The 26362-nt window shown below is 39.5% G+C and overlaps 1 pseudogene; it reads right to left on the bottom strand.

The window, feature by feature from the left end:
- Positions 1-2332: 2332 nt before the first annotated feature.
- Positions 2333-26362, bottom strand: part of LOC138824592 (protein FAM204A pseudogene) — a 50705-nt pseudogene continuing 26675 nt past the window's right edge.

Here is a 26362-nt window from a genome sequence, read left to right as displayed (position 1 = left end):
ATTTGGTTTATACAATTCCCCTTTTGTTTATGTACTAGTCCTGGGGCTTGAACTCAGTGCCAAAGTGATGTCCTTAAGGTTTTCTACTCAAGGCTAGTGCTCTGCCACTTGAGCCACAGATCCACTTCCAGCTTTCTTATGTGGTTTATTGGAGATAAGAGTGGCATGGACTTTCTTGCCCAGGCTGACTTTGAACTGTGATCTTCAGAGCTCAAGACTTCTGAGTAGCTAGGATCACAGGTGTAAGCCACTGGCACCCACCTTATAATTCTTTTATAATTAATTAATTAATTTTTGCCAGTGCCAGGATGGTTTGTGCTCATTCAGCTTGCTTGCTGGGCTTGTGCTATACCAGTTGAACTATGCATCTAGCCCAGCTTTTTGCTAGCTAATTGGAGGTTTAGTCTCTAGGACTTTTTACCAGTCCTGGGGCTTGAACTCTGATCCTGGGCGCTATCCCTGAGCTTCTTTTATCTCTAGATGAGTGCTCTACCATGTGAGTCACAATGGCACTTCTGTAGTTCATTGGAGATAAGAGTCTCACAGACTTTCCTGTATGGGCCAGCTTCGAATCACAATTCTCAGGTCTCAGCCTCCTGAGTAGCTGGCACCCAGCTTGACATCTTTCTAAAAGAGCAAAAAGTTCCTACTTTTTCTCTTAGCATCTCAGTTTCTAAATAAAATCTACCATGCAAGTCTACCAGTATACTTTATTTATGCACTCTGTTCGCTACCCTATATTTTATAATCCAAAAACAATACTTTTCTCTTTGTCTATTTATGTAAATAAACCTTTTTAGTGACTGCATAGTAATTACTGAATCATAATTTATATTCTACAAGTAATATTACAGTTTATTCTGGTATTTCACCATAGCATTCATGATGTCAATATAAAGACACTGCATATTGGTTAATATTTCTCACGGTTACATTTCTAACATGGATCTAAAATAATTGTTGGCTCCAAAAGAATATCTATTAATAATCTGATAGATTCTGATCAATATTCCTCTAAAAGGTTGGAAAATTTAACCTTTCAAGAACAACATAAAGCCATAACAACTTGTCCAATCTGCCTTCTTTGAGCAATATACTCAGATTGAATTTATTGGATTTTGTATTTTCACACTGGCACTTAACAAGTTCCTATAAAAGAGAAACACAAAGGGCATGTGAATTGTTTACAAACCATGTAATACCAGATTTTAGAGTTTAGATTCTCTTTTGTGTGTTTGTATGGATACTGGGGCTTGAACTCAGGGTTTTGCACTCTTACTTGGCTTTTGTTTTTGTTCAAGGCTAGCCCTCTACCACTTGAGCCACACCAGCACTTCTGGCTTTTTGCTAGTAAACTGGAGTTAAGAGTCTAACAGACTTTTCTGCCTGGGCTAGCTTCAATCTATGATCCTAAGATCTCAGCTCCCTGAGTAGCTAGGATTATAGTCATGAACGACCAGCACCTGGAAGAGTTTACATTCCTTTAAATTGGAATTGTAATTATCTGTTTAATATAACTATACATCTAATATAAAATACACATCAAATGTAACTATACAATCTTATAATTTAAAGAACAACAGAGGGCTGGGAAGGTGGCTCAGTGGTAGAGGCTTGCCTTTCATGCCTGAGGCCCTGGGTTCGATTCCTCAGTACCACATAAGCAAAAAGAAAAAAGCCGGAAGTGGCACTGTGGCTCAAGTGGTAGAGCGCTAGCCTTGAGCTGAAGAGCTGAGGGACAGCGCCCAGGCCCAGAGTTCAGGCCCCATGACCAGACCCCCAAAAAAAAAAAAAAAGAACAACAGAGCTGAGATAGTTAGAAGGACATTTCTATGCAGAGCTAAAACTAAACCATCCTTGACATACTACGTTCTATCACCATTTTATAATTATCTCATCTGAAGATATACAAAAATTATTTTACTATGTGACTATAAAAATATCAATTCTACTACTGCCAATAAAGTATCAATAATTGTTTTCATGACATTGAGTTATTGTAAAGACTGTCACAGTCTTAAAATCACAATTCTAGAAACAGTGTAGTCATGCTTACAACAGATAAGAAAGTACAAGAACCTCACGGGCTATCCTACACCAAATATTTGGTATATCCTATACCAAATAGATGGATTTTAGGCTGTAGGTATATGCAAATAAATAAGTAACAAAAAATCCCATTCTTTTTTCCTCTGTGTATGCTTATATTTCTTATACAAATAACAAAAAAATCACTTCAAGACTAAACTTTTTACAAAAAGTTCAAGAATTGAAATCAGCTCCTAAGTTGTAGGCTCATTTGTTTCCTACTTCAATCAATTTCTTATTTCTATCAATTTCTAACATATTTAAGCAACAGAGTCTTGTTAATTTGAGCATGTGAGTCTCTAAGTGTTCCAAGCTCTGCAGAGTTACATATAAATCCCATGTTGATGTTGGTTTCCCATCTCTTCCTTGCTTCATACCCTCATGTCAGTTTCTTCTTCTTCTTTTGAGCAGCCTGTGAAATTTCAGCTTCCTTTTGGGCTTCTAAAAACTTGGGCAGGTAAATTGCTTTGGCAATTTTTACACCAAGCTCTCAAATAGCTAGCTGGTTGATGAGTTCTTTAGCGTTCTCAACATCTTACTCCTCCATAGCCTGGTCTATCCTTCTTTCGAGACCTGACTTTTCAACATTTTTCTTTTTCACAGGAAGTTCAAATCTATCACTGGCTCCAAAATACTAAGTAAGCTCCTTCCATTTGCCTTCCTTTGAGGACTGTTCACTATGAGATTCTTTTTCCTTCTTCAATTTATCTTTTCTGGAGCACTTTCTTTTTCTTCCTCTGAATCCCAAGGCTCAAGTTTTCAGCTCAGAATGTTCTTTTATGTAATTCTTCACATTTGTTCCACATATCTATGGAAATTCAAGAAAGGCATTCTTCATAGGCATTTGCCTGGACCTTGGGCTCTGTTTCTGGCCCATCTTCTGGGAAATCTGAGGCATCTGATTTCTCACTGGTCCCATCCTCTTTCACTTCTTGTAAGTTAACTTTGGAGTTCTCAGGTACGTCTTCATCTTCAGAATCTGACTCAGCATCACTTTTATTTAGGCCAGGAGGCAGTAGCCTCCTTTCTTTGTCCCTTCTTATGACCCTGTCAACATCCAGGATTTAGATTCTTAATTTAGGCAGTAAAATCTTTTCTTAAAAATGAAAACCTTCTTTTCCTAAGCCATATCATCTCCCCAATGTTTGAGAACCATGTCAAGTTCCTAGTCTCTGTTGCTAGCTTGCTGTTCTACCTTGAGTTTCCTGGCTTCCATAATCCCCAAAATCTGATGACACAGAAACCTTGTACGAATTTGCTTACTCCTCCCTGACATACTAGAACAGATTCATGATGTAATGACAGAGATAATAAACAGTTCCATGTAGTCCTGTACTCCAGAACTTAACACCAACTGATAATCAGCCACTGAGCTCCCAGTGGAAGCTGCATGAGGCTTTCTAGGTTTCACAGAAGCACTGCGGAGAACTAGCTATCCAGGTCACACATTTCAGCACGTGGACAGCTCTCCTAGCATAGCCTAGGGAGAATTTAACAAGCAACTTATTGAGCCCTCTAGTGGTAGCTTTAAATGTTCCACAGCTCTTTCTCATTCGCACTACCTGTGAAAACCTTGTTAAAAAAAATAAAAGCCCCTGCTTTCACTGTATTTGAGGTTGGTATAATTTGTGGAGGGGAAGGGAAAAAAACAAATAGTTTAAATAGGGATACAGGTAGATCCATTGCAACAATGAGATGTACAAGTCGTTATGTGGAAAAACGAACTTTACAACTTTGGTGGGGGGGGGATTAGGTGGGGAGGTGGGGGGAGAATAGGAAGGGATGGGAAGGGGAAACAAAGGAGGAGGCGATAATGCTTGATAAGAAATGTACTCATTATCTTGCCCATGTAATTGTAACCCCTCTGTACAGTATTTTCACAAGAAAAAAGAAAAGCATAAAAAGTAAATATCCAAGCTCTCATTACCATATCCACTCCTCATAGACAATACTGATAACACAACAAGGCATGTATCTATTCTCCAACATCTTTTTTGTGATGTATTCTTTCTTTGCTCTCTTTGCTTTTTATTTTCAGCTAATAAAATTCCTAAGGAGCAGTATTTGGACAGGATATTACCATGTAGCTCAGACTGGGCCTCAAATTCACAATTCTCTTACCTCAGCCTCCCAGTTGCTGGGATTGCATACATTAGGCCTTAGGAGATCGCTTAAAATATCAGTACACATACTTCCTGCTTATTCTGTATGACCTTATAGAGAGGGCTGCCTGACACTGTGCATGGCACATCAAAATGACTTGGCTATGATTTCACTACTTATTTGATCTTAGGCAGATCACTAGCCTTGGTGTGCCTCATTTCTGTGAAGTAGAAATAATAAAAGTTTGTGCATCAGAACAGCCATAGAGGAAAGAAATGACTAAGTGTAGGTTTTCAGTAACTCACAACTATTGCTTTCACTGCTGCAAATTACACATTAGCTGCTAGAGTGTTGTATAGTGCTTGGAATTGAATGTTTATGTTTCCTCAGACTCGAATTTGAAATCAGAACCCACAAAGTTGAAGAGTTTGGAGCAGGGTATTTGGACAATGATTAGGTCATTAGATAGAGACCTGTGTGTGGCGTTAGTACTCTTAGAAAAGAAGCCACAGATCCAGGAGCCAGTGGCTCACACCTGAAATCCTAGCTACCCAGGAGGCTGAGATCTGAGGATCATGGTTCAAAGCCAGTCCAGGCAGGAAAGTCCATGAGACTCTAATCTCCAATTAACCACCAGAAAACTGGAAATAGCACTTGGCTCAAGTAGTAGAGTGCTCACCTTGAGCTGAGGAGCTCAGGGACAGTGCCCAGGCCCAGAGTTCAAGCCCCATGACTGACTAAAAGAAAAGAAGCCACAGAAGGTATCCTTGGGCTGGGAAGATGGCTCAGTGGTAGAGCGCTTGCCTTGCGTGCATGAGGTCCTGGGTTTGATTCCTCAGCACCACATAAGCAAAAAGAAAAAAGCTGGAAGTGGCGCTGTGGCTCAAGTGGTAGAGTGCTAGCCTTGAGCTGAAGAGTTGAGGGACAGCGCCCAGACCCAGAGTTCAGGCCCCATGACCGGAACCCCAAAAAAAGAAAAAAAGGTATCCTAGCCCCATTTCACCATAGGGGACACTGCAGGAAAAGATCCTACCAACCATCATGTCTAATCTTCCACTTGAGCCATGTCTCAAGCCCCTTTATGAGTTATGAAGCATTTTTTAGTGTGTGTGTGTGTGAAAGAGAGAGAGAGAGACAGACAGAGACAGAGACAGAGACAGAGACAGAGTAGGCTATTCTTAAGGCTTGAACTTAGGGTCTGGGCACTGTCCTTGACCTTTTTTGCTGTAGCACTTTACCACTAGAGCCACAGCTTCACTTCAGGCTTTTTTGCTGGTTAATTGGAGATAAGAGTCTCAGACTTTTCTGACCAGGCTAACTACTGAGTTGCTTGAGTTGCTACTGAGCTGCTTGAGTTGCTAGGATTGCATGTGTGAACCACTAGCACCCAGCCTATAACCTGTGTGTGTGTGTGTGTGTGTGTGTGTGTGTGTGTGTGTGTGTCTGTGTGTCTGTGTGTCTGTGTGTGTATGCCCATATTGGGGTTAAACTAGTGCCTTTGTGCTTTCCCTTAGCTTTTTTGCTCAAGGCTGTTGTCACTCTACCACTTGAGCCACACCTCCACTTCTGGATTTCTGCTGGTCAACTGAAGATAAGAGTCTTAAGGACTCTACTACCTGTGTTGGCTTTCCCACGATCTTCAGATCTTAGCCTCTGGAGTAGCTAGGATTAAAGAATTGAGCCGCCACTGCCTATCTTCCATAATATATCTTTTGAGGTTGTCCACATTATTTAAAATATGACTATCCTTTTCTGTCGTTTATATCTCCTTTTATTCAGATAGACTTTTGACAAAAAAGAATCTGCTTTTATCTCTTTTAGCCCAGCTGGAAATATTTCACATTTGCAAACCAGGGGCACATGACACAAGTTTCATGAGCTGCCCAACTTCCTCTTCCATGTGGAGCTAAACATGTATGTGCTTTTCCTATACCAAGTAAATAATCTTTTTGAAGATATACCACGTTGTGTGTGTGTGTACTGGTATGGGGTTTGAATTCAAAGGCTTGTTCATTGTCCTGAGCTTTTATAGTCAATGTTGAAGCTCTATCACTTGAGACACAGCTCCACTTCTGATTTTTTTAGTGGGTAATTGGAGATAAGAGTCTCATGGACTTTCATGCCCAGGGTGGGCTTTGAAACATAATATTCAGATCTCAGCTTCCTGAGTAGCATAGCTAGAATTATAGGCATGAGCCAATAGCACTCAGATGAAACATACCATTTTGATAATGATTGTTTCCTATGTGAATTCCTTTGTGAATTTCACCTCTGAAATTCTAAAGGGATCTAAACAATATTTGCCTAGTTCTCTCTGCTATGACTCCTCTAAAAATAAGTCTCAGCATAAATTGAAGTAAAAAGTAACTTCCACACAGAGAAATGTGTTCCTAGGGCTGGGAAGGTGGCTCAGGGGTAGAGCGCTTGCCTTGCATGCATGAGGCCCTGGGTTCGATTCCTCAGCACCACATAAGCAGAAAAAAAAAAAAAAAAGCTGGAAGTGGCACTGTGGCTCAAGTGGTAGAGTGCTAGCCTTGAGCTGAAGAGCTGAGGGACAGGGCCCAGGCCCAGAGTTCAGGTCCCACGACTGGACCCAAAAAAAATAATTAAAAAAAAAAAAAAAGAAAGAAAAGAAATGTGTTTCTACAAGCAGTCAAAATTACAAAACTCACGTGTGAGAATGCTGAAAATGTCATCATTCCCTGAAACCAAAGAGCCTGAAACCAGGATTGTCTGTTTTCTGTGTTAGACAAATGTTCTTCTAACAGAATTTCCCTTTGTTTGTTTGTCTTCCTCTAGGGTAGCTCAAGAGGTGGTGAATGTGATTTGAATCTGGCAATACAAGCAAGCATCAATAATTGGCTTCTCTCAAGTCTGAAGATAAAGATGAACAGAAATCACTGGTAATTTGTCTTAATTCCTGGTTACCTCTCATATGGAATTGACAGAGAAAATGGGCTTAAAAAAATTTCCTGTTGATCCAAATAGATCAAAGACCTCGGAGTCAAAGCAGACACTCTGAAAACATTACAAGATGGAATAGGAGAAACCGTAGGTCTCCTTGGCATAGGCTGAAATTTTCTTAATAGAGACCCAGAAACACAACAAATCAAAGAAAGGTTGGACAAATGGGATTGCATGAAGTTGCAGAGCTTCTGAATGGCAAAGGACATAGCTAGCAAGATCAATAGAAAGCCCACGGATTGGGAGAAGATCTTCACTAGCCATACAACAGACAAGGGTCTCATATCTAAAATATACCTGGAACTCAAAAAATTAAATCCCCCAACAACAAATCTTCAAAGAAACACTGCCCAATAAATGAGTGGGCTAAAGACTTAAAGAGAAACTTCTCTGAAGAGGAAAGAAGGATGGCCAATAGACACATGAAGAAATGCTCAACCTCTCTAGCCATAAAAGAAATGCAAATCAAAACAACATTGAGATACCACCTCACCCCAGTAAGAATGGCTATAATCAAGACTCTAATAACAACAGATGCAGGAGGGGATATGGCCAGAAGGAAACATTACTGCATTGTTGGTGGAACTTGTTCAACCACTTTGGAAAGTAGTATGGAGATTCCTCAAAAAACTCCACATAGTGCTCCCCTATGACCCAGCAATCCCACTTTTGGGCATTTACCCAAATGATCACAAACAAGACCATACTAAAGCTACCAGCACAACTATGCTTATTGCAGCATTATTTACCATAGCTAAGATATGGAACCAACCCAGATGCCCCTCAGTAGATGAATGGATCAAGAAAATGTGGTTTATCTATGGATATACCACAATGGAATTCTATGCCTCCACCAGAAAGAATGACATTGCCCCATTTGTTAGGAAATGGAAAGACTTGGAAAAAATTCTAATAAGTAAGCTAGGCCCAAAGAAACATAGGTCCCTTGGGGCTGGGAAGGTGGCTCAGTGGTAGAGCGCTTGCCTTGCATACATGAGGCCCTGGGTTTGATTCCTCGGCACCACGTAAGCAAAAAGAAAAAAGCCAGAAGTGGTGCTGTGGCTCAAGTGGTAGAGCGCTAGCCTTGAGCTGAAGAGCTGAGGGACAGCACCCAGGCCCAGAGTTCAGGCCCCACGACCGGACCCAAAAAAAAAAAAAAAAAAAGACATATAGGTCTCATGGTTTCCCTTATTTGCAATAACTAGTATATGTCTAAGACAAGCAGAAACGGTCAGATAAGTTGATGTTAGGCGAAATGAACCCCAAGATAATGATTCAAATGTTTTGATTGTTTCTAACATATTTATAAGATGATTTCTTTGTTGCTTTGTATGTCCTCCCCCACAGTATAACCCCTGTTTTCACTGTATTTGATGTTGGTATAATTTGTGGAGGGGAAGGGAAAAAACAAATTGTTTAAAAATAGGGATACAGGTGGACCCATTGCAACAATGAGATGTACAAGTCGTTATGTGGAAAAACGAACTTTACAACTTTGGCTGGGGAGCGGGGAGAATGGAGGAGGGGTGAGATGGGAAGGGATGGGAAGGAGAAACAAAGGAGGAGGCTACAATGCTTGATAAGAAATGTACTCATTACCTTGCCCATGTAATTATAACCCCTCTGTATGGTATTTTCACAATTTAAAAAATCCTGTTGATTAAGATCATTATCTTTCCTTTAACAATTTTATTCCAGGCCATTTGGCATCCAATGAAGAATCTTTAGAATGGAAATGGGTGGATGTTAGTGATCTTGGCTGCATTTAGTCTCTGGTCTCAGAAGAGGTACTTCTGACCTTGCTTGGGGAGTGTGGATGGAAATTAAGAAGGACATGTGCAACCTACTCACCTTTATCAGCAGCCAAAAGACACTGTTAATCTGGTTTTTTAATTGTCATAATAAAGTTGATTACAGAGGGGCACCATTTCATAAGTCAGGTAATGAGTACATTTTTTTGGACAATGTCACCTAGAACTATATTTTTACATTTTGGTTTTATATTTTAGTAAAATATGAAATAAAAGGTTAAGTTTATAAAATGTAGTCAATATAACAGAACAAGATTTTTAAAATAAAATCCAACGCTCTAATTCTAAAGGTAGATGGAGTGCAGTCATTGTGCTCATTTTGTCCTTATTATTTAAAAACAAGCCAAGTGACAGTGGCTCACACTTGTAATACTAGCCACTCAGGAGGCTGATGATCAAAGGTCAACGCTGGCCAAGATAGGAAAATCCATGACACTGTTCTCTCCAGTTAACCAACAAAAAGCCAGAAGTAGAGGTGCGGTTCAATTGGTAAAAAAAAAGTTAAACTGTTAAAGTTTACTGAAAAAGTTAAAGCATAGTGCCCAGGCCCTGAATCCAAGCCCCAGGAACACACACACATGCACACACACACACACACACACACACACACACACACATACACACACACACACACACACACACACACAACTAAAAATCAGCTAATAAAATAATTTTGTTAACTCCTTTGCCTTCTCATCCATTTGTACTCATAGCTTCACAGGTCCTGGAAAGAAAATGACTATGGTGGACTGAATGTATCTCCCCCAAATTCACATAGCAAAATCCTAACCTTGTTGTGATAGAGTGGAAGTACCTCTTAGCTATGTCATGAGAGTGGGGCCTAATGAATGTGATTAGTGTCTTTATAAGAAAAGATCAGAGATCAGGCAAAGATATACTGCAAAGTGGGAGGCTGCAATCTAGAAGAAGGCTTCTGCAGAAGTTCCTGGTGCTGGCATCTTGATCTCAGACTTTCCAGAACAGTGAGAAACAAACTTCTGTTGCTTAGCAGCTCCCAATTTTACCACCAAATCTTCTATACTTTGTCAGCCCAATCTAACTAAGACAGGCAACAAATGGATATCTGTTGAACATCTGTTGCCTGTTGAGCATTCTTGCTCTAGTAGGTAAAAGCACTGTGATTTTATTGTAAATATGCAGGACCTATTATAAACAGCCTTTTTTAAAGTTCTTTAATTGAAACCCCCTTTGAACAATTACTTAAAGATAATAAAAATAAAGAGTAGCAAAATAAAATGACTGTATCTTTAAAAAAAAAAAAAAAAAAAGACAGTCTTGGTAGACTGTAAGTCCCAGGTACATCCCCAAATGCTTTTGTGTAACAAGCAAGATCAGTCAGACATTCTCCCTGTAGTGTCTGAATCCTAAACTATAAAATACAAGGTCAAAGAAATGTTGAAATGTGATCACTCCATTAGTGCCTACAGTCTTCCAGGACCTATGTCAATTATCCTTTGAACTATCTCATCTCTTTCAAGTAAATCTTACTTTTCTTTTTGGTTTTCTATTTTGGTCAGCGATTGGCCAGAATAAACTGTAGTTATTGCTCAAAATTAGAAAATCCTCCTCAGACTAAATCTAAAATCTCTACTGTTTTCAGCTTCAAAATTACTGAAATGTTTTTGGTAGCTCAAGGTTAGAGAATGATTAGACTTATGTTAGGCACAGTAGAACCTAAGAAATGGAACAAGAGGGTGTCCATTTTTACCCCTTATAGCCAACATAGTATTGGAAGTTCTAGGCAGAGCAATCAGGTAACAGAAAGGCAAATGTTTGAGGATGACAAAACAAAAAAAGAGAAAACAACGTTTTCAGAGAACCATAAAATCCTCAAATAAGCCAAAGCAATTCGGGGCAGAAAGAACAAAATAGGAGTCATTACACTACCTCATTTTAAATCAAACAACAAATTGCTGTAGTAATTAAAACATCATGATTGGCTGTCATCAAGAAAACACGCAACAACAGATGACAGATGCTGGTGAGGTTGCAGGGGAAAAAGAACTGTATGCACTGTTGGTAGGAATGTAAATTAGTGCATGAAAATCAAAATAGAGAGCCTCAAAAACAAGAGGGTTTTTGTAATTTTGCTTTTATTTTCTCCTTTATCACTATTTTTTTATTTCTGTACCTTTTATTTTGTATTTAAGTTTATCTGTTCGGGGAGTATAAAGGGTAGCAAAGAAATGGTGGGTGAATAACTGGATCAGTGATAGTAGACACTGTTGAAAATGAACTATACAACTTGTGAAGGAGGTGGGATCTAGATGGAAAAACTGGGAGAAAATGAGGGAAGAGGTAACACTGTTAAAAAGAAATGTAATCATTACCTGACCTGTGTAACTGTAACCTCTTTGTACATCACCATTACAATAATAATAAAAAACTAAAAACACTAAATAAATAAATGTATCACATGATCCTATGTCTCTCCTAAGCATATATCCAAAGGAATATCAGTCAGCACGCAAGAGAGAAAGCAGCATGCTCATGTTTATAGCAGCACTATTCACAGATATGGAACCAGCCTAGGTGTCCATCAACCAAGGATAATGTGATATATATCTGTATATATACACATGTACATATATACAAACATTTCGAGAAACGGGCACTTCAGTGAGTTGCTACATTTTCTCTCTGAGTCCCACATTGCTGATTAATGTTAGAAAAAAAAGTCCATTTGACACTAAGTCTAAACATCTCTCTCTTCAAGACCCAATTTCATTCTAGTTTCTGTAATCCAGTCCATCTCAAGGAAGGTTGAAATCAAGACCATAAAGGTGGGACTAATGGAGGAAATCCTGGAGAAAATAGTATGCAGAACTTTGCACTAGAAGTCAGTTGGAAAAAAGCCTGCAAAGCAAGTCCAATGGCAGCCCAAACCATTAGCTTTCCTGAGTGTCCATTGGTGGGTGTCAGACAATGAGCACCTATGAGCCATACCCCAGGATCAAAGCAACGTATAATGCCATGGGAAAGGCATGTTCCCATCGAGACATGGGAGGGAGGGGGTAGCAAAAATATCAGCAACAAAAGCCACTCAGGAAGGCAGCTCAGCCCCAGCCACATAACAACAGAACAACATGAGTGTCGGCTTTGACAAGAACACAAACAGCAGGCTATTCTGTATGTCTTTTTGACTGCATTGGAGGTTACCTTAGGAGATGACACTAGGTTCTCTAAGCACTGACAGGAACATCAAATTACATAGCAAGTAGCATCCTAAGCATTTGCCTTGGGCATCATTGAGCTTCCCAGAGGCATGCATAAATTCCACACATAAAAAAAAGGGAGAAAAATCCAGCCTACAGAATTGGAGAAAATCTTTGCCAGGTATTCATCAAGCAAGTAAGGTCCAGAATATATAGAAAATTCAAAATATTCAACATCAAAAAACCCAGATAATCCAAACAAGAAATGGAAAAATGAACTGAATGGATATTTCTAATGAAAAAAATGCAAATAGCCAATAAATATATGAAAAAACATTTAACATCCTTAGCTATCAGGAAAATACAAATCAAAAACTACATAGAGATACCATCTCACCCTAATCAGTGTAACCACTGTGGAAATCAATCCTGAGACTCTTAAAAAAAAGACCCTACTAAAAGCAGAATTACCATATGATTGAGCTATAATACTACTCCTAAGTGTATTACCCCCAAGGAATTGAAGTCTGCATATAATAGACACACCTGGACACTCATGTTTACTGCAGCACTGTTCACAGAAGCCAAGCAGTGGAATAAGCCTAGGTACCCACTGACTGATGAACAAAGAAAATACGGTGCATATACACAATGAAGTATTCTTTAACTATAAAGAAGAATGAAATTGTGTCATTTGAGAACAAATGGATGGATCTGGGAATCAACATGTTAAGCAAAGTAACCCAAGCTCAGAAAGACAAAGATTGCATGCTTTCTCTCATATGCAGAATCTAAATGTCTTTTTAGAAAAAGTAGAAGGGGACTAATTGAGAAGGAGAGGGGGCAGCAGAAGGAATAAGGAAATAAGAGAAAACAATATGGGGAAAATATGGTAAACATTGTGAGTGTATGTATATATATATATATATATATATATATATATATATGAAAATAGCACAACGAAGCCTATTATCTTGTAGAATTCATGTACACCAATTCATTGTTCTTGTGCCACTACTGGGGTTTGAACTCAGGGGATGGTGCTGCCCTTTAGCCTTTTTGCTTGAGGCTTGGTGCTTGGAGAATGAGTCTCATGGGCTTTCCTGCCTAAGCAAAAAGCCAGAAATGGAGGTGTGGCTCAAAGCTTTGAGTTCAAGCTCTAGTTCTGGCACACATACTATAAAAGAAAGTGGGAACTGAAAGGGAAGGGGAAAGGGAAAGGGAAGGAAGGAAGAAGGAAGGAAGGGAGGGAAAAAGAAACAAGAATCTTCTCAGTACCAATTTGGTCAAAACTTTGACAAGCAGTGAAAACCCTTGCAAACATTGAATCAGGAGAAGATGACTTTGGAGGATGAGCATGAGCTTTCTCTGTTCTTGGCCATTAAACAAAGTGTTTTGCCTGTTCTCAGGGGTGTTTAGTTGTTTACAAACAATTGAGTAGGAAAAGAACCTGAAAATCTGGTTAATAGCCTTGCCACAATTCCATTCCTGGGTTTATGCCAAAAAATCTGAAAATAAAGATTGTGACAAGTACATGTCCACACACATTCAAAACCACATTATTGACAAAAGTTAAAATGTGAATAATACCTAGGAATTGGGGGCTCACACCTATAATCTTAGCTACTCATGAGGCTGAGATCTGAGAATCATAGTTTGACACCAGCCCAGGAAGGAACATCCATGAGACTCATCACCAATTAGACACCAAAAAAGCTGCAAGGGGAACTGTGGATCAAGTGGTAGAGCACTATAGCCTTGAGCACAAAAGCTCAGGGATGGTGCTCAAGCTCTGAGTTCAAGGCCCAGAACTGGTACACACACACCCAAAAAAGGTGAACCCAGCTAAAAATACCATTAACAAATGAATAGGTAAGCAAAATAAAATATATACATATAATGAAATATTACACAGTTATGGAAAGAACTGAAATGCTGATACATGCTGTAATACAAACAGAGGTCAAAAACATTATGGTAAAAAAAAAAAAGAAGCCAGAGCTGAGGGCATAGCTAGCTGGTAGAGCACATGTGCCTAGGAAGCTCAAGAAGAAGGAAAAAAATCAGACACAAATTGAAAAATATTATATAATTCCACTTCTATATAGTTTTCAGGATAGATAGATCCATAGCCACAGGATGAGGATTGATTGTGGTCAGGGCTTGTGGAAAGATAGCCAGTGGCAGAAAAGGCTTCATCATTAACAAATTTTCCCCAGGAGTAATAGAAGTGTTCTCACTAGATGGAGTGGTTGTGCGACATCATGAATGTAATTAATACCTCTGAATTGTTCACCTTAAACTCATTGATTTTTATGTGCTGAATTTCACCTCAATAAATTATGAAGAGGAAAACAGCACCTCAAATAACTTTATTAAACATTCCTTTCAACATAAAAACGAATTCCAAATTAAATAATTCCTTCTGAAAAAGAAGCCCAGAACAAGAATATAGAGCTGTTTATAATTCATTGATAGTTGCAAATTCTGCAGACTCTGCCAGTCTCCGGAACCATGTGTATCTGTCAAGTGTAGGTAATAGAACTTCATTGGGAAGTTTCTCCAAAACAGTGACAACTAATCATGAAATAATTCTTTGAGTATTTATAGTTTAATGCCAATCATTGCATATTAGTTTATAGGGAGACTCCTTTCCCAAAGGAGTGACTTAGGAAACTTAGTCTGAGAATGCCTCTCTCTGATAATTAAGGAATTGCTTCTCTTCCTCCTCACCTCTTCCGCTTCTCCTCCTCCTCCTCATATCCAATGTTTGTGAAGACTTGTAGTAGTTTGTTAGAGCTGCTGTAACAAAATGCCACAGGTTGTGAAGTTTGAGTAGAGGAATGTATTTCCTCACACTTTTTGAATCTGGAAATGCAAGATCAAGGGGTTGGCAGGGTTGATTCTCCTGAAGCTACTCTCTTTGACAGTGTTTGTCCCATATGTCACTTGTGTTTAAAGTTTTGCTTTTTCTAAGGACACCATTCAGGCTGGATTATAGCCCACTAGCAGAGCCTCATGTTAATTTGATCATCTCTGGGAAGGCCCTATCAATAAATATGGGTGCCTTCTGAGGAAATGAGGGTCAGGGTTTCAACAAACCCATATTGAGGGAACACAGTTCAGCCACAACCAATATTTAAAACTGATTTAGAGCCTGCAGATATAGTTCAAATGGTGGAGCACAGGTCTAGCAAGTGTGAAGCCCCGGGCTCAATCCCCAGTATCAAATAAACAAAACAATAAATGAAGCAAATCCAACATATTGCAAAATTTTCAAATAATAGTACAATATTAAAGTAGATTTAATCCACCATTAAGAAAGATAGGCCGTTTCATCATGTTTTATTCAGTGTGTGTGTGTGTGTGTGTGTGTGTGTGTGTGTGTGTGTGTGTGTGTGTGTTTTCTAAAACTTAGGGCCTCATGCTCTCTCTACTTGGCTTTTTGCTCCTGGCTGGCGATCTACCAGTTGAACCAAGCCCCCAGTTCAGCATTTTGCTGATTAATCAGAAAGGGGATCTCACAGACTTTCTTGCCAGGGCTGGCTTCAAACTACAATCCTGAGATCTCAGCCTTCTGAGGAGTAGGATTACAGGTGTGAGCCACCAGCTTTTAGCTTGCTTACTACTCTTTTAAATAAGGGTGCATGGTAATTTTAACCAGACCACTATTAGAAGACTTAAATCTGATTCCCACTGGGAAATATGTGATTGATCTGAGGTAACTTAACTGACATTTGTAAAATAGGAATGATATTTACCTTGACCACTGGGAAGACATAGAACTAATGTATAATAATAGTATAAAATTAAAGTATGAAATTTAAGTATAAATTCAACCTAATATAAATTAAGTTGATTAATAATGTCATCCAGTGCAACAATTATATAAGAAAAAATTAAAGTGGTGCTGTGGTCGAGTGCTCACCTTGAGCTGAAGAGCTCAGGGACAGCACCCAGGCCCAGAGTTCAAGCCTCTTGACTCAAAAAAAAAAAAGAATAAAGTGAGCCATCTCCTTTAAAAAAAAAAAAAAAAAGAAAGAAAGAAAAAAATACAGGCTGGGAAGGGATGTGAAGGATAAACAAAGGAGGAGGCTGCAATGCTTGGTAAGAAATGTATGCATTATCCTGCCCATGTAATTGTAACCCCTCTGTACAGTATGTTCACAAATAAAATAAAATAATAAAAATTAAAAAAATAATAATAATATCAAAAAAAAGAAAAAAATACAACAGAAAGCTTCTCAACTAATTTTTTCTGTGTGCAGGTACTGGGCTTGAATTCAGGGCCTGGGCTTTGTCGCTTAGCTTTTTGGCTCAAGGTTTGTTCTCTACCACTTAAGCCAAAGCTCCACTTCTGACTTTTTGCTGGTTGATTGGAAGTAAGAGACTCATGGGTTTTTCTACTTGGGCTGACTTCCAATCTCAATCCTCTGATCTCAGTCTTCTTAGTAGCTAGAATTACAAGCATGAGCCACTGGCACCCAGTTTTTCTTAATTATTTTTTTATGGAGACTTTACTTTCCCAGCTAAATTTATTTCAAGCTCTACTGACAGTTTAGAAAGAGGAGTGAGCTGCAAGTTGCTCTTCTATTACCTAAGAAAAGAATCTGGAGGTGGGGGTTTAGGAAGGGAAGAAAGTGATATTCTAAATTTATTTTCCTTTTTAATGTATACAATTTTTTGCATGAATTTGTTTGATACCAATCAACACTGCCTTTGTGAATAAAATGTGTGAAGTGGAGGGGATTTAGAGACTCTTGAGAATGTCACTCTGTGATTCTAAGGCATCACAGCTCTTCAAGCTGTGCTATGGGTGCACTAGGCCCTCCTTGAGAAAGGAAGCAATCAACTCCAGCTTATCTTCTATAAATAAAGATTTTCCTCATTTCAGTGGAAGTTCATTTGTGTCATGCCTGTCTGTATAATGCTCAGCGAGGAAGCATTTGGGATACAGAAGATTCTCACAATTCATAATGGCTTTTTCTGTTCTCTCATTAGTTACTTGTTCTGAATACATGTAGGAAGGCTGAATTGTTAACACTAATTATTTTAATCCCAGTTTATTATTCAACTTTGGAAATGTCAGGCTCCATATGTCTCTATCTCTAAACCTATCTTTGAAGGTTATAGATATGAAAAACATATATCTTAAAATTTTCAATGAATAATTCCAATCTTACACAAATGCTTCCAGATGTGGTGAGTCCCACCATTAGTCTTGGCATGATCCTATTTCAATTGAATATTCTTTTAATATGTTTGAATTAACTTTTTAACTATTTTTATATTGTTTTAATTCTTAGGCAAAAATAATTAACATCATAAATATTATATAAATACCTACATACTGCAAAATTCAGTGATATAGCAAAAACTGTCATACAGAATTAGATATGTATATTTTTTAAACCTGTGATTCTATGAAGCCTAAGTAAGTGAACTATGAAATAGCAAGGGATGACTTCATATTGGTTTGACAGAAAAAGATGTTTTTCCCCCAGTGGTAACAATGTATCATTGGCGGCTTGGCGCTGGGATAGGAGAGTGGATTAGAAGCCCTTTTTGTTGTGGGGCTGTGGAGGTGGGGATGGGGGAGGTGGGAGCAGACCAGGGGCTTTTCCTCTAGGTCCCCACTGTTGTGGCTTGCCTAAGATCACTGGAGAGATTTGGGGGAGATCGACATATGAAATTCCATTGGGCTAAGCTTCTGCACACACACACATCTTCCATGCACTGGATTGGACTCCCAAACCTGACTGATTTCTAGTTTGGATTGGCTGAGTTCTTCGGCATTCACGTGGCCTGGCTAGCCCTGCAATCCCAGCACTGGGCAAGGTGGGGCAGAGAAGATGGAGAGACCTGGCTTTTGCCTGTCTTCAAATGGCCCTGAGTTTGAACTCTGGGCCTTCAGTATCCTCTGGGATCCCACAATACGTTAGGTTGCAAGATTTAGCAAATATTTAAATACACTTGTTTCTATCTATTGTAGGAGGAGTTTTCTCATCTAAACCTGACTGATACTACATTTGCTAGCCATCTTAAGGAACAAAGGAAGAAAGATGATCTTCTCCATTGATGCTTTTTACTTCTCTGTCTTCTTTCTAGTGGCTGTCTTTTCAGTTCACCTTGATGTACCAACACTCAGTTCCAAGAACACTTTCCTACCTGGGCCAGCTTTGAACTGTGATTTTCAGATCTCAGCCTCCTGAGTTGCTAGGATTACAGGCATGAGCCCCATGCTCCACCATTTCCTTACTTTTGAGACTGGACTTTTAAGGTTAATTGGCTTGATTAGTTATAATCTGACATTTTATATGGTAGTCATTTTCACAAAATTACTTTTCATTCCCATTCATTCCCATTCATATTATGGTTGTTTCTCTAAAAGCAAATCACATCGATTTTCAAGGGAGCTTTTTGGAATAATGGGAATGCTGTAAAACTGGACGGTGATAATGAAGGATTTTTCAAAAGAATTTTCCTCAAATTTTAAGAATTTATGAGTAAGACCCAATATAATATTTAAACTTTGTATTAACATTACAAATGTTTATTGTATCAACTTTTGTGAGAACTACTTCCCAAAAACAAATTACAAATATTAATCTGTATTTCTGTAATTACTTTATCTCATAATTAATCATATATTCCTAGAATTTTTGAAACAAGTCAAATTATCATGCACAAGATAAATATTTAAATCTTTCTATTTAATAGACAAGGTATAGGTGTTGTATGTAATTAATGATTACACACAGAGATATGAAAACATCTGCATTGGCTCTTGTAGTTTAGTCATGTAATTCCATATAATTATTCTCCACAGAGAACAGTTTACTCAAAATTCTTAAATTTGCTTTGATTTTTTTTCTTTCTGTGAGTCATCAAACCTGAGTTTATTGAGCTAGAAGCATGATTCAGTGGTAGAACACTTGCCTAACACACGCAAAGCCTCAGTCCTTAGCAGCACCACCACCATCACAACAAACAACAACAAAAAACACTTGTAGCAGGGTGTGAGTGGCTCACATCTGTAATCCCAGTTACAGGAGGCTGAAATCTGAGCATTAAGGCTCAAGGATTTTATCTCCAATTAACCACCAAATAGGTAGAAGTAGATGTATGGTTTGAGTGGTAGAGTACTAGCCTTGAGCAAAAAAGCTGAGTCAGCCTCCAGGCCCTGAGTTCAAGCCCCAGGTCCAGCACATACACACACACACGAAGGAAAAAAAAACCCTGCATAAGTTTATTATTTTATTTATCTATTTGTTTAGTCAGTTGTGGGGCCTGAACTCTGGGCCTGGGCAGTCCCTGAGCTCTTCAGCTCAAGGCTAACGCTCTACCACTTGAGCCACGGCGCCACTTCCGGCTTTTTTTTCTGCTTATGTGGTACTGAGGAATGGAACTCAGGGCCTCAAGCATGCAAGGCAAGCCCTCTACACTGAGCCACCTTCCCAGCCCCTATTACTAGTTTAAAGAAAGCTACAGATGGATAAAATTTCACTTAATTTTTGCTGCAGAATTTATACTTAATCTCTAGGTATGTATCAACTGTATTCCAAAAAAAAAGCTTACTGTTTGTTTCCTTGAACTGGTGACTTCATTAACACAGTTTTAAATTGTCTTTCATTCATTGAATTGTACTGATGCCACAAATAGGAATAACTGAAGTCATCAATAAGCCTGTCTTATGTAAACTGAATGCTGAGATAGAAAAGCCCTATTTGGGAATCATTCCAAGGGTGCATGTGTCTTGCTGAGTCATTTCTCCTTTCATGTTGAAGGCATTCCCAGCTGCCATTTTCTACTTATAGCTTCTCCTCGGTAACACAGAAAATACTAGATAAAAATGTATCTTGTATTGTCCAATTAGAAGACAATCAGTGCCAGGAACATGTAACAGGAAAACAGCCTAAATCTTGAATTAAATATATAGACAGTGGAAGAAGATGGCTGAAAGAACAGGAAACAACTTGAGCCCACAGCTGAGCCAGCCAGTCCCAGGCAGGGACAACTCATCACATCGAGGATGGTCTGAAGCATCAACGGAAAACTCACAAAAGACATTCCCGTCCCTCCCAGAGAACAGCATCTGGATGCGAATCCTTCCCCCACCATTTGTCAAAGTGGCAAAGAGGCTGCCAGAGCAACTGGCAACTGCTAGAGAAGCGGCGCCTTTTTTGAAAAGGGCAAAGGAATCTGATCCCCTTACACCACCCTCTCTGGCAGCAAACAAAAGACATGAACAGGGGAAGACAGCCTGGCCCAGGGGGAGGAAGCCCCACCCAGGAGGAGGCAGCCCCGCCCCTCAGCAGTGATGGATTCACAGCCGAATGCTGTAAGTCCTTCAAAGGAGAACTCACTACTGTACTCCTCAAATCCCAACGAAGTTGAAGGGGAAAGATCACTACCAAATTCATTCTATGTAGCCAGCATAACCTTTATCCCAAAACCACATAGGGACTCATCAAAGAAAGAGAACTATAGAGCCATCTCTTTGATGAATATTGATGCAAAACTTCTCAACAAAATTCTGGCCAACCTAATTCAGGAACCAAAAAAAAAAAAAAAAGATACATTATGATAACACACAATTCATTCCAGAGTTGCAAAGCTGGTTCAACATACACAAGTCAATTAATATAATTCAACATATCAATAGGAGCAAGGACAAAAAACCACAGGATGCAGAAAAAGCACTTGACAATATCCAACACCCCCTGATGATAAAATCTCTGGTGGAACTAGGTGTCCATGAAACATTCCTCAATATAATAAAGGCTGTATATGACAAACCTACAGTCAATATTATACTTAATGGTGAAAAGTTAAAGCCCATTTCTTCTAAAATGAGGGACAAGACAAGGATATCCACTCTCTCCTCTCCTCTTCAATATAGGACTGGAATTCCAAGAGCAATGAGGTAAGAGACAAATACAAAGGGGACCCAAATAAGGAAAGAAGTAAAACTCTCCCTCTTCACAAATGACATGATCCTGTATTTAAAGAACCCCATCAACTCCTCCCCAGGTTACTTGAGCTGATCTGAAATGGGCAAAATAATCAGTAGCTTTTCTGTATGTCAGTGATAAGAAGAGTGAGGCTGAAATCAGGAAGGCAACTCCATTTGTAGCCTCAAAAAAAAACAACTCAGAATTAACCAAAGATGTGAAGGACCTCTATGATGAAAAGTTTAAAAACCTGAAAAAGGAAATTAAAGCAGATTTAAGGACATGGAAATTGTGCCATGTTCCTAGATTGGAAGGATTAACATTGTGAAACTAGCAATACTGCTCAAAGCTATCTACAAATTCAATACAATACCCATCAAAATCCCAACAACATTCTTCAATGATATAGAAGAAACAATCTAAAAATTCATATGGAATAATAGAAGACCCCAAATAGCAAAAACAGTCCTTATCAGGAAGAATAGTGCTGGAGGAATAAACCCCAAAAACTAATCCTCAAAGAAACAACAACTCATATTATTGAATGGATTAAAGACTTAAAGAGAGACTACTCAGCAGAAGAGGTAAGAACAGCCAACAGACACATGAAGAAATGTTCAACATCTCTGGCCATAAAAGAAATGCAAATCAAAACAATATTTCAATTCCATCTCATCCCAGAATAGCCATTATCAAGAAAACTAACAATAACAGATGCTGGCAGGATTGTGGCCAAAAGGGAATGCTATTACACTGTTGGTGGGAATGTGAACTTGTTCAACCACTCTGGAAAGTAGTATGGAGGTTCCTCAAAAGACTAAACATAGAGCTTCTCTATGATCCAGCAATCGCACTCCTAGGCATTTATCCAATTGACCATAAGCCAGGCCTCACTAAAGCCAGCAGCACAACCATATTTATTGCAGCATTGTTTACCATAGCTAAGACATGGAATCAACCCAGATGCCCCTCAGTGGACTAATCTATCAAGAAAATATGGTATATATACACAAAGGAATTCTATATTTCCATTAGAAAGAATGATATTACCCCATTTGTGAGCACATGCAAAGACTTGGAAAAACTTACATTAAGTGAAAGCCAGATCCAAAGAAACATAAGCTGCATGGTTTCCCTCAGTTGTCATTAGAATGTGCCTATAAATCTACAGGTAAATCCAATGGGTAGTAAAAGACAAATAATTACGCTTAGACTTGATTAATTAAACAGGATTAAACGTATATGGTGAGACCAAAGGATATTCTTAGGAGAGGATCACAATGGGTCAATAGCTATGTGCATATGGTCATACAAAATGATGTGTATAGAAATGAACTCCAAGAAATGGAAACAGGAAGTTTTTTTATTGTACTGTTTGCAGTCCTTTCCCCCCTTCAGTTTATTCCCTTTTGTTGATGCTTTATATTTCTGTACCCTTTGTCTTAAATATAAGTTTATCTGATTTGGGGAGGGGAAGGGAAAGCACAAAAACAGTGGGACAAAGGGTGAACCAATTTAACAGTGATATTCACTATACACTATGTTGGAACTGAACTATACAACTTGAGGGGGAAGGGAGTTGGAAGGGGAAAAACTGGGAGAAAATGAGGGGTGACACTGTTCAAAAAGAAATTACTCCCCTCTGTATATTACCTTTACAATAAAAAAAAGTTAAATCAAATTAAATGTGATCTTTAAAAAAAACAGGGCTTTTTTTTTGAGTCAGTATCTATGTCCAATCTTATCAGGAATATTTCCTCATAATGAGTATATTGTACAGAAGAGTACCTTGGGTTTAGATTTCAGACTAGACTAATTTGACTCTATCCTTATAACAGATGCTTACACACTGCTTTTTGCCCTAGCTCACAAATTAACTAAAGGCCAAAAACAGCGAGATCAGTACAACTCCTTTTCCTTGGGAATGGAAAGAAAGGCATATAATCAGGACTACAAAAGAAAGAACTTATTTTAACCAGCTTACATTGCTGGTCGTTTGCTATGCACTCTTTTTTCCTTTTTGCTTTTTCACCTCAGGTTGGAAAGCCTAATACTAATGGTTACATTTCCCCCCATTGAGAAGAAATAAACTGTCAAATAAGATATATTAAACTGAAAGAGCAGACTCAAGGCCACCATCTGGTCTGGGGCATGTAATCCATCCTGTACCTTGGAACGAAGCTCCTTGACTTTTTCAACCCAGGCATTGGTGGCTCACACCTGTAATTCTAGCCACTCAAGAGGCTGAGATCTGAGGATCATGGTTCAAAGCCAGCCCAGGCATGAAAGTCTGTGAGACTCTTATCTCCAATTAAGCACCAAAAAACTGGAAATGGAACTGTAGCTCAAAGTGATAGAATGCCAGCCTTGAGCAGAAAAGTTCACAGACAGCCCCTGGGCCCAGAGTTCATCCCCACAACCAACAACAATTTAAAAAACCTTTTGGGCTGGGAATGTGGCTTAGTGGTAGAGTGCTTGCCTAGCATGCATGAAGCCCTCAGTACACATACACACAAAAAGGCAGAAGTGGAGCTATGACTCAAGTGGTAGAGTGCTAGCCTTGAGCAAAAGAAGCTCAGGGACAGTGCTCAGATCCTGAGTTCAAGCTCCAGGACTGGCAAAAAACAAAAAACAAATTTAAAAAACAAAACTAAACAACTTTTTCCAGGTACCAGTTCATACCTATAATCATAGCTACTCAGGAGGCTAAGATTTAAGGATATCAGTTCAAAGCCAGCTCCAGCAGGAAAGTCTGTGAGATTCTTATTTTCAATCAACTGCTATAAAACCAGAAGTGGAAATGTGGCTCAAAGTGATAGAGCAATAGCCTTGAGCAAAAGAGCTCAGCCACAATGTCCAGACTCCAAGTTCAAGCCCTAAAATTGACTGGTACTCTACCATATGAAGCACATCTCTTCTTCTGGCCTCTATTTTTTGGTTAATTGAAGATAATTTTGCTTGTTAATTGGAAATAAGGGTCTCTCAGATTTATTTGGCCAGGCTGGGTTGGACCATGATCTTCAGATCTCAGCTTCTTGAGTAGTAAGGATTAAAACCATGTGCCTGGCTAGAAATTGAAGTTTTGACCGATCTGGCTTTGCAAGGATTTTTGTGATTTTTTATTTTTGAGGGGGGGGGTGTTGGGGGTCAGTCATGGGGCCTGAACTCTGGGCCTGGGCGTTGTCACTCAGCAATTCAGCTCAAGGCTAGTGCTCTACCACTTGAGCCACAGCGCCACTTCTGGCTTTTTCTGCTATGTGGTGCTAAGGAATCAAACCCAGGGCATGCAAGGTAAGCACTCTACCACTGAGCCACCTTCCCAGCCCTTTGCAAGGATTTTGTTTTTTTTTTGGGGGGGGGTCCGGTCATGGGCCTGAATGGTGGGCCTGGGCACTGTCCCTCAGCTCTTCAGCTCAAGGCTAGCGCTCTACCGCTTGAGCCACAGCGCCACTTCCGGCTTTTTCTGTTTATGTGGTGCTGAGGAATCGAACCCAGGGCCTCAAGCATGCAAGGCAAGAGCTCTACCACTGAGCCACCTTCCCAGCCCTTTGCAAGGATTTTTGAACTAATGATAAATTAGTATCTGAGAAGGGAACATGTGACTGAAGTCTGTAAGGCAAAAGTACTTCTTAAAAAGCATACCTAAGAAAGCAGGCTTAATGGGCGCTGGTGGCTCACACCTATAATCCTAGCTACTAAGGAGGCTGAGATCTGAGGATCGTGATTCAAAGCCAGCCAGGGCAAGAAAATCTGTGAGACGCTTATCTCCAATTAACCACCAGAAAACCAGAAGTAGCTCTGTGGCTCAAGTGGTAGAGCACTTGCCTTGAGATGAAGAACTCAGGGACCGTGCCCGGACCCAGAGTTCAAGCCCCACAACCCACAAGAAAGAAAAGAAAGAAAAGAAAAAAGAGAGAGGAGAGAGAGAGAGAGAGAGAGAGAGAGAGAGAGAGAGAGAGAGAGAGAGAGAGAGAGAGAGAGAGAGAGAGAGCAAGCAAGCAAGCAGGCAGGTAGGCTTAAAAAGCCTAAACTTTATAATGCAGTAAACAAGAGGGAATTAATGTCAGAAGATAACCAATTACATAAATTGCACTGGGTATCTTATTTTTTCGTTTTTTGGTCAGTTGTGGGGCTTGAATGCAGGGCCTGGGTGCTGTCCCTGAGCTTGCTCAAGGCTACTGCTCTCCTGCTTTGAGCCACAGCTCCACTTTTTTGAGTGGTTAATTGGAGATACTTGGACAATAGGTTATTCGACCTGATAGACCTGTATCATGAACTCAGGAGACTTTCAAGCTCCCTGTGACCTCGCGCCCTGACCATGATCTTATTTAGGCCACAGCCAGCTCGGCTGCCATTTTGCGCCTGCCTGCTATCTCCTGACTCTCCTCAGTTCACCGTGGCTTCCCTCTTCAACTCTCCATTAGAATTGAGCTGGTTTGTTGAGATTATTTTTCTGCTCTTCTTTTTACTTTCCTATCCTCGTGGCCCAGTTTCTTACATGTATTTGAGGCTGCAAGTGTTGGGGGAACATGTACTTGCCTGTAGTCGCTGACTTTCTAATAAAGACTCCTGAGGCTGGGAAGGTGGCTCAGTGGTAGAGCGCTTGCCTTGCATGCATGAGGCCCTGGGTTCGAGTCCTCAGTACCACGTAAGCAGAAAAAAGCTGGAAGTGGTGCAAGTGGTAAAGCACTAGCCTTGAGCTGAAGAGCTCAGGGACAGTGTCCAGGCCCAATTCGACATTTCAGAATGTGATTTCTCTGTATCTCACAACAGAATTCCCATGTAATATTAGCTGCATTTGGGGCTGCAAGGTTTTTGGGACATGAGTCCACTTGCAGATGCCAGCATTATAATAAAGACTGCTTATTTGACCTCCTAAAGTATGACTTTGTATCTCACTGATCAAATTCCCATATAACAGTTTTTGCCACAATTATAAGACTCACATATAACATGTAAACTGATTCAGTTTAACGACAAGTTTCTTTTTTAATATTTTTTTACTGTAGAGATACAATTATAACTAGGTGTTCTGGAAGGTGACCCTCTACTGGTCAAGTATCACAACAGGTCCCTTCTGCAAATCCTCTCTTCCAGGGTCACAGGAAGGTAATTGAAATTAAAAGAGGCTAGGGCAGAAGGAGGATGGAAAACATGTCTCTTTTGCATCTGGTTTCTGCTTACTAAGACATGTTGATGTCCAGGGCCCCTAAGTCTTAACTAATTTACCCTTTCACTATATTATCCAAGAGCGTGGCATCAAATT

Source organism: Dipodomys merriami, unplaced genomic scaffold (genome assembly GCF_024711535.1).
Source record: "Dipodomys merriami isolate MVZ:Mamm:240054 unplaced genomic scaffold, mDipMer1.0.p SCAF_13, whole genome shotgun sequence".
NCBI lineage: Eukaryota > Metazoa > Chordata > Mammalia > Rodentia > Heteromyidae > Dipodomys > Dipodomys merriami.
Note: the sequence above shows the minus strand (reverse complement) of the source record. Positions and strands in the feature narration are given on the sequence as shown.